Source organism: Theropithecus gelada, chromosome X (assembly GCF_003255815.1).
Source record: "Theropithecus gelada isolate Dixy chromosome X, Tgel_1.0, whole genome shotgun sequence".
Lineage (NCBI taxonomy): Eukaryota > Metazoa > Chordata > Mammalia > Primates > Cercopithecidae > Theropithecus > Theropithecus gelada.
In genome coordinates this window covers 82,618,968-82,632,223 of record NC_037689.1, presented here as the reverse complement: position 1 = coordinate 82,632,223, position 13,256 = coordinate 82,618,968, and the positions used below count along the sequence as shown (strand labels likewise).

At 44.0% G+C, this 13,256-nt stretch overlaps 1 protein-coding gene and 1 pseudogene across 2 annotated transcripts in view; one reads left to right on the top strand and one right to left on the bottom strand.

Annotated features, from left to right (window-relative positions):
• Nucleotides 1-2,060, bottom strand: part of LOC112615193 — a 6,299-nt pseudogene extending 4,239 nt beyond the window's left edge. Inside the window, exon 1 of the transcript XR_003117300.1 lies at nucleotides 1,997-2,060. The product of XR_003117300.1 is annotated as a keratin, type II cytoskeletal 8 pseudogene (transcript). The remainder of the gene's footprint in view (nucleotides 1-1,996) is intronic.
• Nucleotides 1-13,256, top strand: part of TAF1 (TATA-box binding protein associated factor 1) — a 178,546-nt gene that overhangs the window by 108,817 nt on the left and 56,473 nt on the right. The window lies entirely within an intron of this gene.

Genomic DNA, 13,256 nt, shown 5'->3' with positions numbered 1-13,256 from the left:
CCCGGGCTTTTTTTTTTTTTTTTTTTTGATACTATGAAGTCTCGCTCTGTCGCCAGGCTGGAGTGCAATGGCGCTATCTCGGCTCACTGCAACCTCCGCCTCCCAGGCTCAAGCGATTCTCCTGCCTCAGCCTCCCAAGTAGCTGGGACTACAGGTGCGTGCCATCACGCCCGGCTAATTTTTGTATTTTTAGTAGAGATGGGGTTTCACCATGTTGGCCAAGATAGTCTCCATCTCGACCTCGTGATCCGCCCGCCTCAGCCTCCCAAAGTGCTGGGATTACAGGCTTGAGCCACTATGCCTGGCCTTTTTTTTTGAGATAAGTTTTGCCCTTGTTGCCCAGGCTGGAGTGCAGTGGTACAATCTCGGCTCACTGCAACCTCCACTTCCTCAGTTCAAGTGATTTTCCTGCCTCCACCTCCCGAGTAATTGGGATTATAGGCATGCGCCATGACGCCCAGCTAATTTTTGTGTTTCTAGTAGAGACGGGGTTTCACCATGTTGTCCAGGCTGGTCTCAAACTTCTGACCTCTGGTGATCTACCCGCCTTGGCCACCCAAAGTGCTGGGATTACAGGCATGAGCCACCGCACCTGGTCATCCAAAAATTTTTTTTCCTATGGATAGTTTAAGCTTCATTTGCAGATCTAGGATCTTGGGAATTACAGTACAATATTTGCTAAATATAACAATCTTTTTCCCTTCCCCCAATTTTGAAAATAAGCAACCGGTGGCCAGGCGCGGTGGCTCAAGCCTGTAATCCCAGCACTTTGGGAGGCCGAGACGGGCGGATCACGAGGTCAGGAGATCGAGACCATCCTGGCTAACACGGTGAAACCCCGTCTCTACTAAAAATACAAAAAAACTAGCCGGGCGAGGTGGCGGGCGCCTGTAGTCCCAGCTACTCGGGAGGCTGAGGCAGGAGAATGGCATAAACCTGGGAGACAGAGCTTGCAGTGAGCTGAGATCCGGCCACTGTACTCCAGCCTAGGTGACAGAGCAAGACTCCGTCTCAAAAAAAAAAAAAAAAGAAAAAAAGAAAATAAGCAACTGGTGTACTTGTAAAAAAAAAAAAAAAAAAAAAAAAAAAAAGCACTGATTCTAGGCCCCAGTTCAGCCCTCTTGAGTCAGAATATCTAGTGGAGAAGAGGTGGTAGTCTGTATATTTTATAGATGACCTAAGTGATTCTTACTTGAGAAGTTTGGGAAACTCTGATCCAGCAACATTCCCAAATTAATGTTATTCTCTGTATCAGCTGCTTAAACTAACGTGCATCAAAATGGAGTAGGGATCGCTTATTGTGAAATTTCAATTCCTGGGCTTGGAATGTGCATTTATAATATGCACACCTGTAATTGTGATGCAGATAGTCCCTAAAGCAATAGCGACATTATTAATAATAATCCTTTGGTAAATACAAGTACTTTAGAAGAAATATAGTCATAATTTTAAAAATTACTAGGTATATCATCTTGCAGATTTATTCTTTGCTTTCTGGTTAATAACTTAATAGTCAAGGTTTTTTTTTTGTTTGTTTGTTTGTTTTTTTTTGAGATGGAGTCTCGCTCTCTCACCCAGGCTGGAATGCAGTGGCGCCATCTCGGCTCACTGCAAACTCCGCCTCCAGGGTTCACACCATTCTCCCGCCTCAGCCTCCAGAGTAGCTGGGACTACAGGCGTCTGCCACCATGCCCGGCTAATTTTTTTTTTTTTTTTTTTTTGTATTTTTAGTAGAGACGGGGTTTCACGGTGTTAGCCACAATGGTCTCGATCTCCTGACCTCGTGATCCGCCCACCTTGGCCTCCCAAAGTGCTGGGATTACAGGTGTGAGCCACCGTGCCCGGCCAATAGTCAAGGCTTTTTAGTAATAAATTGCTCTTAACATTTTATATTTCGTCCATCATGCATAAATTGTGATGATTAAAATTACATATAAATTCTACAAGTTGGTTTAAATGGATATAAAAGTTTGAAATCGTTTATTTTAAATTTTGCCTGTATAGGTTTGGATTGTCCACATTTTGGGGACTCGGAATCCAGTGTTTTCAGTGAACTCCATGTTACCATGTTTCGTCTTGTTTAAATATCCATTCCTCCTGATTTACAATAAAATAAAAATGTGTACTTGTATCTTGTGTTCGTGACTCTCTTATGTAGCACATAAGACCTTCCATTAACCAGAAATTTGACTCAGTTATCCTACAGTATATGTAAGAAGTGGTCAAATAGAGTAAGCAGTTAAATTACATTTGAGTTGGAGGGCATGTTATATCAGTGATCACAAAATTACTTTCTCCTTGTGTTTCCTTCTTCCTATGAAATCAGGAATGCTTTAAAGAAAAGGCTGTAATGGGAAATTGGAAACATAAATAGTCACAACTAGAGAAGCAGTATCCCCTTGGCTGTAAAGTAGTGCCTTGGTGAGCCACTGTTACAGATGAAAATGTATAAAGGACCAGCCTGGGCAACATAGCAAGACCCTATCTCTACAAAAAAAAAAAAAAAAAAAGAAAGAAAAAGAAAAAAAAAGAAAATGTATAAAGATAGGGGAAAAGCTTCAGAACCACTTACTGATTTCGTCTCCCATTTCTGACAGGGCTAGAAAGCAATCTTTTCAACTTACTTGACTCTCTGTTATTTAAAATAAACTAGATGACACAGTCAAATGAAAGCAAAACAAATACTTGAGAGCTCTGGACAGCTCCAAGTACTATAATACAGTTTCTTTATATATTTCCAAAATTCAAATTTAGAATAAAAATTGAGAATTTTAAAAGGTTTGCTTCTCATTTCATTTTCTCTTCATTTTTTTTTTAACTTTAAATTCTAAGTCAACATTTAACTCTTAAGATCACCAAGTAAGTATGGGTTCTCCAAACTTTTTTTTTTTTTTTTTTTTTTTTTTTTTTTTTTTTTTTTTTTTTTTGAGACGGAGTCTTGCTCTGTCGCCCAGGCTGGAGTGCAGTGGCGCGATCTCGGCTCACTGCAAGCTCCGCCTCCCGGGTTCACGCCATTCTCCTGCCTCAGCCTCCCGAGTAGCTGGGACTACAGGCGCCCGCCACCTCGCCCAGCTAGTTTTTTGTATTTTTTAGTAGAGACGGGGTTTCACCGTGTTAGCCAGGATGGTCTCGATCTCCTGACCTCGTGATCCGCCCGTCTCGGCCTCCCAAAGTGCTGGGATTACAGGCTTGAGCCACCGCGCCCGGCCTGGTTCTCCAAACTTTTAAGCAATAAATATCAGACTGCAGGCCAGGTGCGGTGGCTCACGCCTGTAATCCCAGCACTTTGGAAAGCCGAGGCGGGCGAATCACGAGGTCAGGAGATCGAGACCATCCTGGCTAACACAGTGTAAACCCCGTCTCTACTAAAAATATAAAAAATTAGCCAGGCGTGGTGGCAGGCACCTGTAGTTCCCAGCTACTCGGGAGGCTGAGGCAGGAGAACTGCATGAACCTGGGAGGCGGAGTTTGCAGTGAGCTGAGATCACACCACTGCACTCCAGCCTGGGCAACAGAGCAAGACTCCTTCTCAAAAAAAAAAAAAAAAATCGAGCTGCACAGAATTTGTTTACCAGAAAGTGTAATATACATTTTTTAAAAGGTAAGACAAATTTCTTACAATTAGGCTGCGGGGATCTCTTGAGGCCAGGAGTTTGAGACCAGTGTGGCAACGTAGAGAGACTCCCCCTCACTGTCTCTACAAATAATTTTTTTTTTTTAATTAGCTGGGCATTGTGGTGCATGCTTGAGGCACCAGCTACTCAGGAGGCTGAGGAAGGATCGCTTAAGCCCCAGGAGACTGAGGCTGCAGTGAGCCGTGATCATGCCACTGCACTCCAGCCTGGGTGACAGAGTGAGACCCTGTCTCAAAAAAAGTTTCTTACAATTAAACCAGAAGGTGTTCCCTTTAACTCAATTCTGGCATGACGATTTTTAATCCATATTTAGAAGTTATTACATAGTAAATACATCCATTCCATTAAAATATTTTTACATCCCAGTGTAGCCAATTGACCTAATTTCAAGGGCTCTTCATTTTATGACATAAATTCTAGGTTTTTCCGTGCAAACCTGTAATTATTAAAGTTTCAAGCAATTAGAGTGCTTTTGCTATCAGTTGGAGCTGTGTAAAGAGGACTGCCTGGAGTTATCTCTAGATGTCAAGTCTTACCATAGATAATGAAACGTCAAAGATAGCCTCTCAATATATACGTAAGTGGCCAGGTGTGGTGGCTGACGCCTGTAATCACAGCACTTTGGGAGGCTGAAGCGGGAGGATTGCTTGAGCCCAGGAGCTGGTGACAAGCCTGGGCAAGATGGTAAGACCCCATCACTAAAAAAATACAAAAAAATTAGCTAGGCATGGTGGCATGCACCTGTGGTCCCAGCTACTCGGGAGGCTTAGGTGGATTGCTTGAGCCCAGGAGTTAGAGGTTGCAGTAAGCCAAGATTACACCACTGCACTCCAGCCTGAACAACAGAGTGAGACCTTGAATCCAAAAAAAAAAAAAAAAAATTATATATATAACACACACACACACACACACATATATGTCTTCTGTGCCCAGAAGACATTTTAATCAGAATGTTGCTTGGTGAGAAATCAGAACCAGGCAGTAAGTTGGATTTTATTTTTAGCTTTTTGCTATGGAAAATTTTAAACATACTTAAAGGTAGAAAGAATATAATGGTCCGGGTGTGGTGGCTCACACCTGTAAACCCAGCACTTTGGGAGGCCGAGGCGGCCGGATCTTGAGGTCAGGAGTTCGAGACCAGCCTGGCCAATATGGTGAAACCCCGTCTCTACTGAAAATACAAAAATTAGCCAGGCATGGTGGCGCATGCCTATAGTCCCAGCTACTTGGGAGGCTGAGGCAGAAGAATCGCTTGAACCCGGGAGGTGGAGGTTGCAGTGAGCCAAGATCACGGCACTGCACTCCAGCCTAGGTGACAGAGCGAGACTCCGTCTCAAAAAAAAAAAAAAAAAAAAAAAAAGCCAACAAAAAACACACACAAAAAAACCAGAAAGAATATAATGAACCTTTAAGAGTATAGTGAACCCTTATCAAGCTTTAACAATTAACAACATTTTGCCAGTCTTCTTTCATCTATCTGGCCCCCACCCTTTTTTAGAAAGATGCTGTGGTATCTTAAAACAAATCCCAGACATTTTATTTTACCAGTAAATTCTTCAGTATCTCTTACAGATAAAAACTTCTAAAATCAATAACTCGTCTGACCAGGCACAGTGGCTCATGCCTGTAATCCCAGCACTTTGGAAGGCTGAGGCAAGAGGATAGCTTGAGCCCAGGAATTTGAGACCAACCTGGGCAACATAGCGAGACCTCCATCTCTACAAAATAAGAATAAGAATAAAATGGGCTAGCTTAGTGGCGCATACCTGTAATCCTAGCTACTTGGGAGGCTTAGGCAGGAGGATTGCTTGAGCCCAGGAGTTCAAGGCTGCAGTGAGCTATGATCACACATACCATTGCACTCCAGCTTAGGCAACAGAATGAGACCCTATCTCTAAAACAAAAATGAAACAAGCCTCCCCAAAATGCTTCTGCCATTATAACACGTATCAAATAAGTAATAATAATCCCCTAATACAATCTAATACCCAATCTATGTTCAAAGTTCCCCATTGTCTTGAAAAATGTTTTTATACATTTGTCTTGTTGACATCAGGATTTAGACATTGTCTTTGAAGTCTTTTATAATCTTTAAGAGTTCAGGCCAGGGGAGGTGGCTCGGGCCTGTAGTGCCAGCACTTTGGGAGGCCAAGGTAGGCAGATCGCTTGAGGTCACGAATTCTAGAATATCCTGGGCAGCATGGTGAAACCCCATCACTACAAAACATACACAAATTAGCCAGGCATGGTGGCATGTGCTGTAAGTCCCAGCTACTCAGGAGGGTGAGGCAGGAGGATCGCTTGAGCCTGGAGGCAGAGGCTGCAGTGAGCCATGATCCCACCACTGCACTCCACACTTCAGCCTGGGCGACAGAGTGAGACCCTGTCTCCACACACACATACACACCAAAAAAAAAAAAAAAAAAAAAGTCCCACCAATCTTTTTCTTTCTTTCTTTCATGAGCTAATTATGCAGGAATTGTTTTAAATGGCATTTATTTCTTTTTCTTTTCTTTTTTTTTTTTTGAGACACAGTGTCCCTCTGTTGCCCAGGCTGGAGTGTAGTGGCACAATCTCAGTTCACTGCAACCTCCGCTTGCCAGGTTCAAGCAATTCTCCTGCCTCAGCCTCCCCAGTAGCTGGGATTACAGGCAACTGCCACCACGCCCAGCTATTTTTTGTATTTTTAGTACAGACAGGGTTTCACCATGTTGGCCATGGTTGGCCAGGCTGGTCTCGAACTCCTGACCTCAGGTGATTCCCTCCGCCTCGGCCTCCCAAAGTGCTGGGATTACAGGGGTGAGCTACCTTGCCCAGCCTAAAAATGGCATTTATTTCTTGAGGAAACCAGGTGATTTTGAATTTCTCATAGTATGGCTGATTGTATACCCAGTATTTTTCTGTACTATCAATGGACATTTAGACCATCAATCCAGTAGGCTGGATTAGACTCAGGTAAAAAATGATTTTATTGGCCGGGCGCGGTGGCTCACGCCTGTAATCCCTGCACTTTGGGAGGCCGAGGCGGGCGGATCACGAGGTCAGGAGATCGAGACCATCCTGGCTAACAAGGTGAAACCCCGTCTCTACTAAAATACAAAAAATTAGCCGGGCGCGGTGGCGGCGCCTGTAGTCCCAGCTACTCGGGAGGCTGAGGCAGGAGAATGGCGCGAACCCGGGAGGCGGAGCTTGCAGTGAGCCGAGATGGTGCCACTGCACTCCAGCCTGGGGGACAGAGTGAAGACTCCGCCTCAAAAAAAAAAAAAAAAAAAAAAAAGATTTTATTTTTGTGGATCAGGGAGTAGCAAGATGCTTTGTAAGTGATGGCGTATGCTTCCTATTGTATCACATGAGAAGGCATATGATGTCTAGTTGTTGCGTTCAATGATTTTAATGCCTAGTTATCATCAAGCACCCATTTTCTCTATAGGGATGGATTTCTACCAGAACACTCCCCGCTTCCAGATAGTGCTGGTGAATATTGATGAATTTGGCCTGTATTCTGGACTCTCATCTGATGACTTGCTTACTACCCTTATTCTGTTAATACATCATTTCATCAGATAGAGCTCAGGGTAGTTCTGAAATAGAAGTGTGTTACCTACTGGCACAGCCAATCCTGTGCTTATTCCAAATCAACTTAATTGACTTTAGAGTGTTAAAAATCTCAAAGATCCCTTCCAAGGATGGCTTATTTTAGAAGCCTTACATTTTTCCTTTATTATTTATTAACAAAGGAAAATATAATTGTTTATTATTTTTATTTTTTACAGACAGAGTCTCACTCTCCACCCAGGCTGGAGTGCAGTGGCACAATCACAGCTCACTGCATCCTTGAATTCCTGGTCTAAGGGATCCTCTCACCTCAGCCTTCTGAGTAGCAGGAACTACAGGCGTGTGCCATCATACCTGGCTAATTTTTTTTGTAGAGATGTGGGTCTCACTATGTTGCCCAGGCTGGTCTCAAACTCCTGGGCTGAAGCAATCCTCCTGCCTTGCCTCCCAAAGTGCTGGGATTATAGGTGTGAACCACCACTCCCAGCCTTGTTTTTTAAATTATGAAATAGTTCATGTGTAAAATAATATAGAATAAAAAAGTCCTAAATAATTATCCTAAAATATTATCCTAAAGTAATATAGGATATATTAGATGTGGAGAATAATAAAACCATTAAATGTGTACCTACCACCTAGCTTAAGAAATCACATTTTTCAGCTGGGCTTGGTGGCTCAGGCCTGTAATCCCAGCACTTTGGGAGGCCGAGGCAGGTGGATCACCTGAGGTCGGGAGTTTGAGACCAGCCTGATCAACATGGAGAAACCCCGTCTCTACTAAAAATACAAAATTAACCAGGCATGGTGGCGCATGCCTGTAATCCCAGCTACTCGGGAGGCTGAGGCAGGAGAATCACTTGAACCCGGAAGGCAGAGGTTGCAGTGAGCTGAGATCGCACCATTGCATTCCAGCCTGGGCAACAAGAGCGAAACTCCGTCTCAAAAAAAAAAAAAAAAAAAAATCACATTTTTCCTTCAATACTTTTATTTTGAACTAATTTTAGATTTATAGAAAAGAGTTTTCCATATACCCGTTACCTGGCTTCCCCTAATGTTAACATATTACTAAAGGCACATTTATTAAAACTAAATTATTAGGATTGGTATAGTTCTTTAAACTATAGACTTTATTCAAATTTTACTAGTTTTTCCACTAACATCCTTTTTCCCTTCCAGGATCTGATTCAGGATACCACGTTGCATTTGGTCATCATGTCTCTTTTTTTGTTTGTTTATTTTTTATCTTTTCGTGATATTCAGTTAGGATTTCAATGTGGAACATTGTGTCTCTTTAGTCTTCTCCAATCTGTGAATCTTCTCAGTGTTTCCTTGTCTTTCATGATGTTTTGGAAGAGTACTGGCCAGCTATTTGTAGAATGTCTTTCAATTTGGGTTTGTCTGATGTTTTTCTCATTATTAGACTCGGTAATGTATTTTTGGGCAGAATACCACAGAGATGAAGTACATCTGCATCATATCAGGTGGTACGTATAACATCAACATAACTTATTATTGGTGATATTAATATTGATCACTTGGTTAAAGAGCTGTCTGCCAAGTTTCTCCACTTGATCTTAACCAAAAGGCTGAGAAGCAATGCCAGGTTTCTCCACTATAAAGTTACTGTTGGCTGGGCCTGATGGCTCATGCCTGTAATCTTAACGCTTTGGGAGGTCAAAGAAGGAGGATCACTTGAGGCCAGGAGTTTGAGACCAGCCTAGGGAACATAGGGAATAGGGAGACCACAACACCCCCCACTGTGTCTACAAAACAATTTTTTTTTGGCGGGTGTTGTGGGGGACAGAGTCTCACTCTGTCGCCCAGGCTGGAGTGCAGTGGTGCAATCTCGGCTCACTGCAACCTCCACCTCCCGGGTTCAAGTGATTCTTGTGCCTCAGCCTCAGAGTGGCTGGTTCTACAAGTGCACACCACCACACCCGGCTCATTTTTTGTATTTTTAGTAGAGATAGGGTTTCGCCATGTTGGCCAGGCTGGTCTCAAACTCATGTCCTCAAGTGATCTGCCCACCTTAGCTGCCCAAAGTGGTGGGATGAACAGGCGTGAGCCACCGAGCCCAGCTGCATACTCTAATCTTTAGAAGCAAGTCACTAAGTCCAGCTCACACTCAAGAGCTGGGGAAATTAAGTTCCACTTTGCAGAGGAAGATATATCCAAGAAGTTGTGGGCATATGTTAAAACCACCATAGTAATTAATCAATTTTTTGATAGGTCCCTTACATTTTGACTCATCCTAATTTTGTTATTACCAATATTGCCTGTCCTATCATCCACCTCATATTTCCTCATCCATGAGGTTATTGCGAGTTTGCCTTCTTGAAAGCCATAAGGTTCAGTTGTTTCCCAGACTTGTCTGGTTATCATAATCACTTGGGGTACATGTTTAACTATTGGTTTCCAAGCCCCTCCTCCAGAGTCAGATTCAGTGTGTCTGGGGTATGAGTTTGGAAACTAGCTTTAAAAGCAACTCAGCTGATTCTTACTGTTAACCCAAATTTGAGAAGCACTGGCTTATGCATTTCTCTTTTCTCTCTGTTTTCCATTAGACATACCAGACTAACCATGGACATACACCTCACTTTTTTTTTTTTTTTTTTTTTTTTTTTGAGACAGAGTCTTGCTTTGTCATCAGGCTGGAGTACAGTGGTGCGATCTCGGCTCACTGCAACCTCCGCCTCCCAGGTTCAAGCGATTCTCCTGCCTCAGCCTCCCCAGTAGCTGGGACTACAGGCGGGCACCACCATGCTCAGCTATTTTTTGTATTTTTAGGAGAGATGGGGTTTCACCATGTTGGCCAGGATGGTCTTGATCTCTTGACCTCGTGATCCTCCCGCCTTGGCCTCCCAAAGTGCTGGGATTACAGGTGTGAGCCACCGCACCTGGCCTTACACCTGATTATTCTATAATTTGCTATCCTCCCACCTCAGCCTCCCAAGTAGCTGGGACTACAGATGCATGCCACCGTACCTGGCTAATTTATAAAATTTTTATTGTAGAGACAGGGTCTCGCTTCATTGCCCAGGCTGGTCTCGAACTCCTGGGCTCAAGTGATCTTCCCATCTCAGCCTCCGAAAGTGCTGAGCCATTGTGCCCAGCCTATAGTTTCCTTATTTATGAGTTTATAGTTTCCTTATTTTCCTTTTTGAAATGTAGGACATTTGCACTTTCCCATCTTCCATAAAGTGAGGATACTATTTAGACCGGACGCAGTAGCTCACACCTGTAATCCCAATACTTTGGGAAGACAAGGCAGGAGGATTGCTTGAGCTCAGGAGTTCAAGACCAGCCTGGGCAACACAGAGAGACCCAGCTCCACTAAAAATAAAAACAAATTAGTCAGGTGTGGTGGCACTTGTCAGTAATCCCAGCTACTTGGGAGGCTGAGGCAGGAGGATCTCTTGAGACCAAGAGATTAGGGCTACAATGAGCTATGATAACACAACTGTACTCCAGCCTGGGTGACAGAGCAAGACTCTGTCTAAAACAAACAAACAACTACAACAAAAAAAGTAAGGATAGTAAAATGTAAACTACAAGAGAGATTTATAGATGGGAAGCAAAAGGTGACCTCCAACTGTTTCCCGACAGTTTTTTGTTTGTTTGTTTGTTTTGATACAGAGTCTCCCTCTATCACCCAGGTTGGAGTGCAGTGGCACGATCTCTGCTCACTGCAGCCTCCGCCTCCCGGGTTCAAGTGATTCTCCTGCCTTAGCCTTCTGAGTAGCTACAGGTGTGTGCCACCACGCCTAGTTAATTTTTGTATTTTTAGTAGAGTTGGGGGTTTCGCCATGTTGGCCAGGCTGGTCTCGAACTCCTGACCTCAGGTGATCTGCCCACCTCTGCCTCCCAAAGTGTGGGATTACAAGTGTGAGCCACTGCGCCCAGCCTCCCCATAGTATTGATCTCTTCTTCCTTGAGACCTGCTCTTTTCTTTCCCTCCCTCCCTCCCTCCCTCCTTCCCTTCCTTCCTTCCCTCCCTCCCTCCCTCCCCTCTCTCTCTCTTTCTTTCTTTTTCTTTTCTTTTTTTTTTTTTCAGGGTCTCACTGTGTTGCTCAGGCTGGATTACATTGGCTTTTCACAGGGGTGACCTTACTACTGATCAGCCCATGAGTTTTGACCTGCTTGGTTTCCGACCTGGGCTCATTCACCTCTTCTTAGGTAACCTGGTGGTCCCCCACTCCCAAGAGGTCACCATATTGATGCCAAGCTTAGTGCAGACACTCAGTCATCATAACCCAGAACTCCTGGGCTCAAGCAATCTTCCCACTTCAGCTTCCCAAGTAGTAGGGACTACAGGTGCGTGCCACCACTCCTGGCTTCCAATCCTTTTCTAAAAAGGTCAGTTTTTCTTAAGGAGTTTATCTGGGCTTATTTCTTCTAAGTTTGGAGGTTTCAGTAAGGATGCCATTCACTTTTATCATCCCACTTCCATGATAATAATTTCTATATCTACCATTTATTGATCACATAATATTCCAGATCACATAACATGCTTTATGTATTAGGTTTAACCATATGAAAAACAATTTTGCAGGTCAAAACGAATAAATATTGGCAGTTTCATATGTTTCAATCTAGTATGTAGTCTCCCTTAATCCTCACAATAACCCTGAGGGTAGGTGGTAGTATGCCTGTTTTTACAGATGAGAAATCTGAAGATTAGAAGGATTGAGTGACATTCCTAACATCACTAAGTGGTAGAGCCAGCATTTGAACATGGGACTACCTGTTTTCAAAACATGTTTTGTTTTGTTTTGTTTTGTTTTGTTTTTGAAACAGAGACTCGCTCTGTCACCAGGCCGGAGTACAATGGCGCGATCTCTGCTCACTGCAACCTCCACCTCCCGGGTTCAAGTGATTCTCCTGCCTCAGCATCCCGAGTAGCTGGGACTACAGGCATGCACCATCACACCCAGCTGCTAATTTTTGTATTTTTAGTAGAGACGAGGTTTCACCATATTGGCCAGGATGGTCTCAATCTCTTGACCTCATGATCCGCCCGCCTCGGCCTCCCAAAGTGCTGGGATTACAAGCGTGAGTCACCTCGCCCAGCCCAAAACATGTTTTTAAACACAGTATACCTTTAAAGAAAATATTATGATGAGAATGTGGTAAACCAGGCCCTGAAACACTGCTTGGGAGTGTAACTCAGTACAACTTTGCTGAAAGCTATTTGACACCATGCATCAAGAGCATTAAGTATTTTCAGGCTGGGCACAGTGGCTCACACCTGTAATCCCAGCACTTTTGAGAGGTCAAGGTGGGTGAACTGCTTGAGCCTAGGAGTTCAAGACCAGCCTGGGCAACATGGTGAAAACCCATCTCTACAAAAAATACAAAAATTAGCCAGGCGTGGTGGCACACACCTGTAGTCCTAGCTACTCGGGAGGTTGAGGTGGGAGGATTGCTTGAGCCCAGAAGATCGACGATGCAGTGAGCCATGATAGTGCCACTGCACTCCAGCCTGGGCAACAGAGATCCTGTCTCAAAAAAAAAGAATTTTCATACCCTTGCATCTAGTAATGTCATTTCTAGAACATTACCCTAAGTAAATAATCAAAGATGAACATGAAGATCCGTGTAAAATATGCCCATCAAAGCATTATATTTTTAATATTAAAAATTGAAAACAGGCCGGATGAGGTGGCTCACGCCTGTAATCCTACCACTTTGGGAGGCTGGAGTGGGCAGATCACGAGGTCAGGAGTTCGAGATGAGCCTGGCCAACATGGTGAAACCCTGTCTCTACTAAAAATACAAAAATTAGGCCGGGCGCAGTGGCTCAAGCCTGTAATCCCAGCACTTTGGGAGGCCGAGACGGGCGGATCACGAGATCAGGAGATCAAGACCATCCTGGCTAACACGGTGAAACCCCGTCTCTACTAAAAAATACAAAAAACTAGCCGGGCAAGGTGGCGGGCGCATGGTGGTGGGCACCTGTAATCCCAGCTACTTGGGAAGCTGAGGCAGGAGAATGGCATAAACCCGGGAGGCGGAGCTTGCAGTGAGCAGAAATCGCGCCATTGCACTCCAGCCTGGGCGACAGAG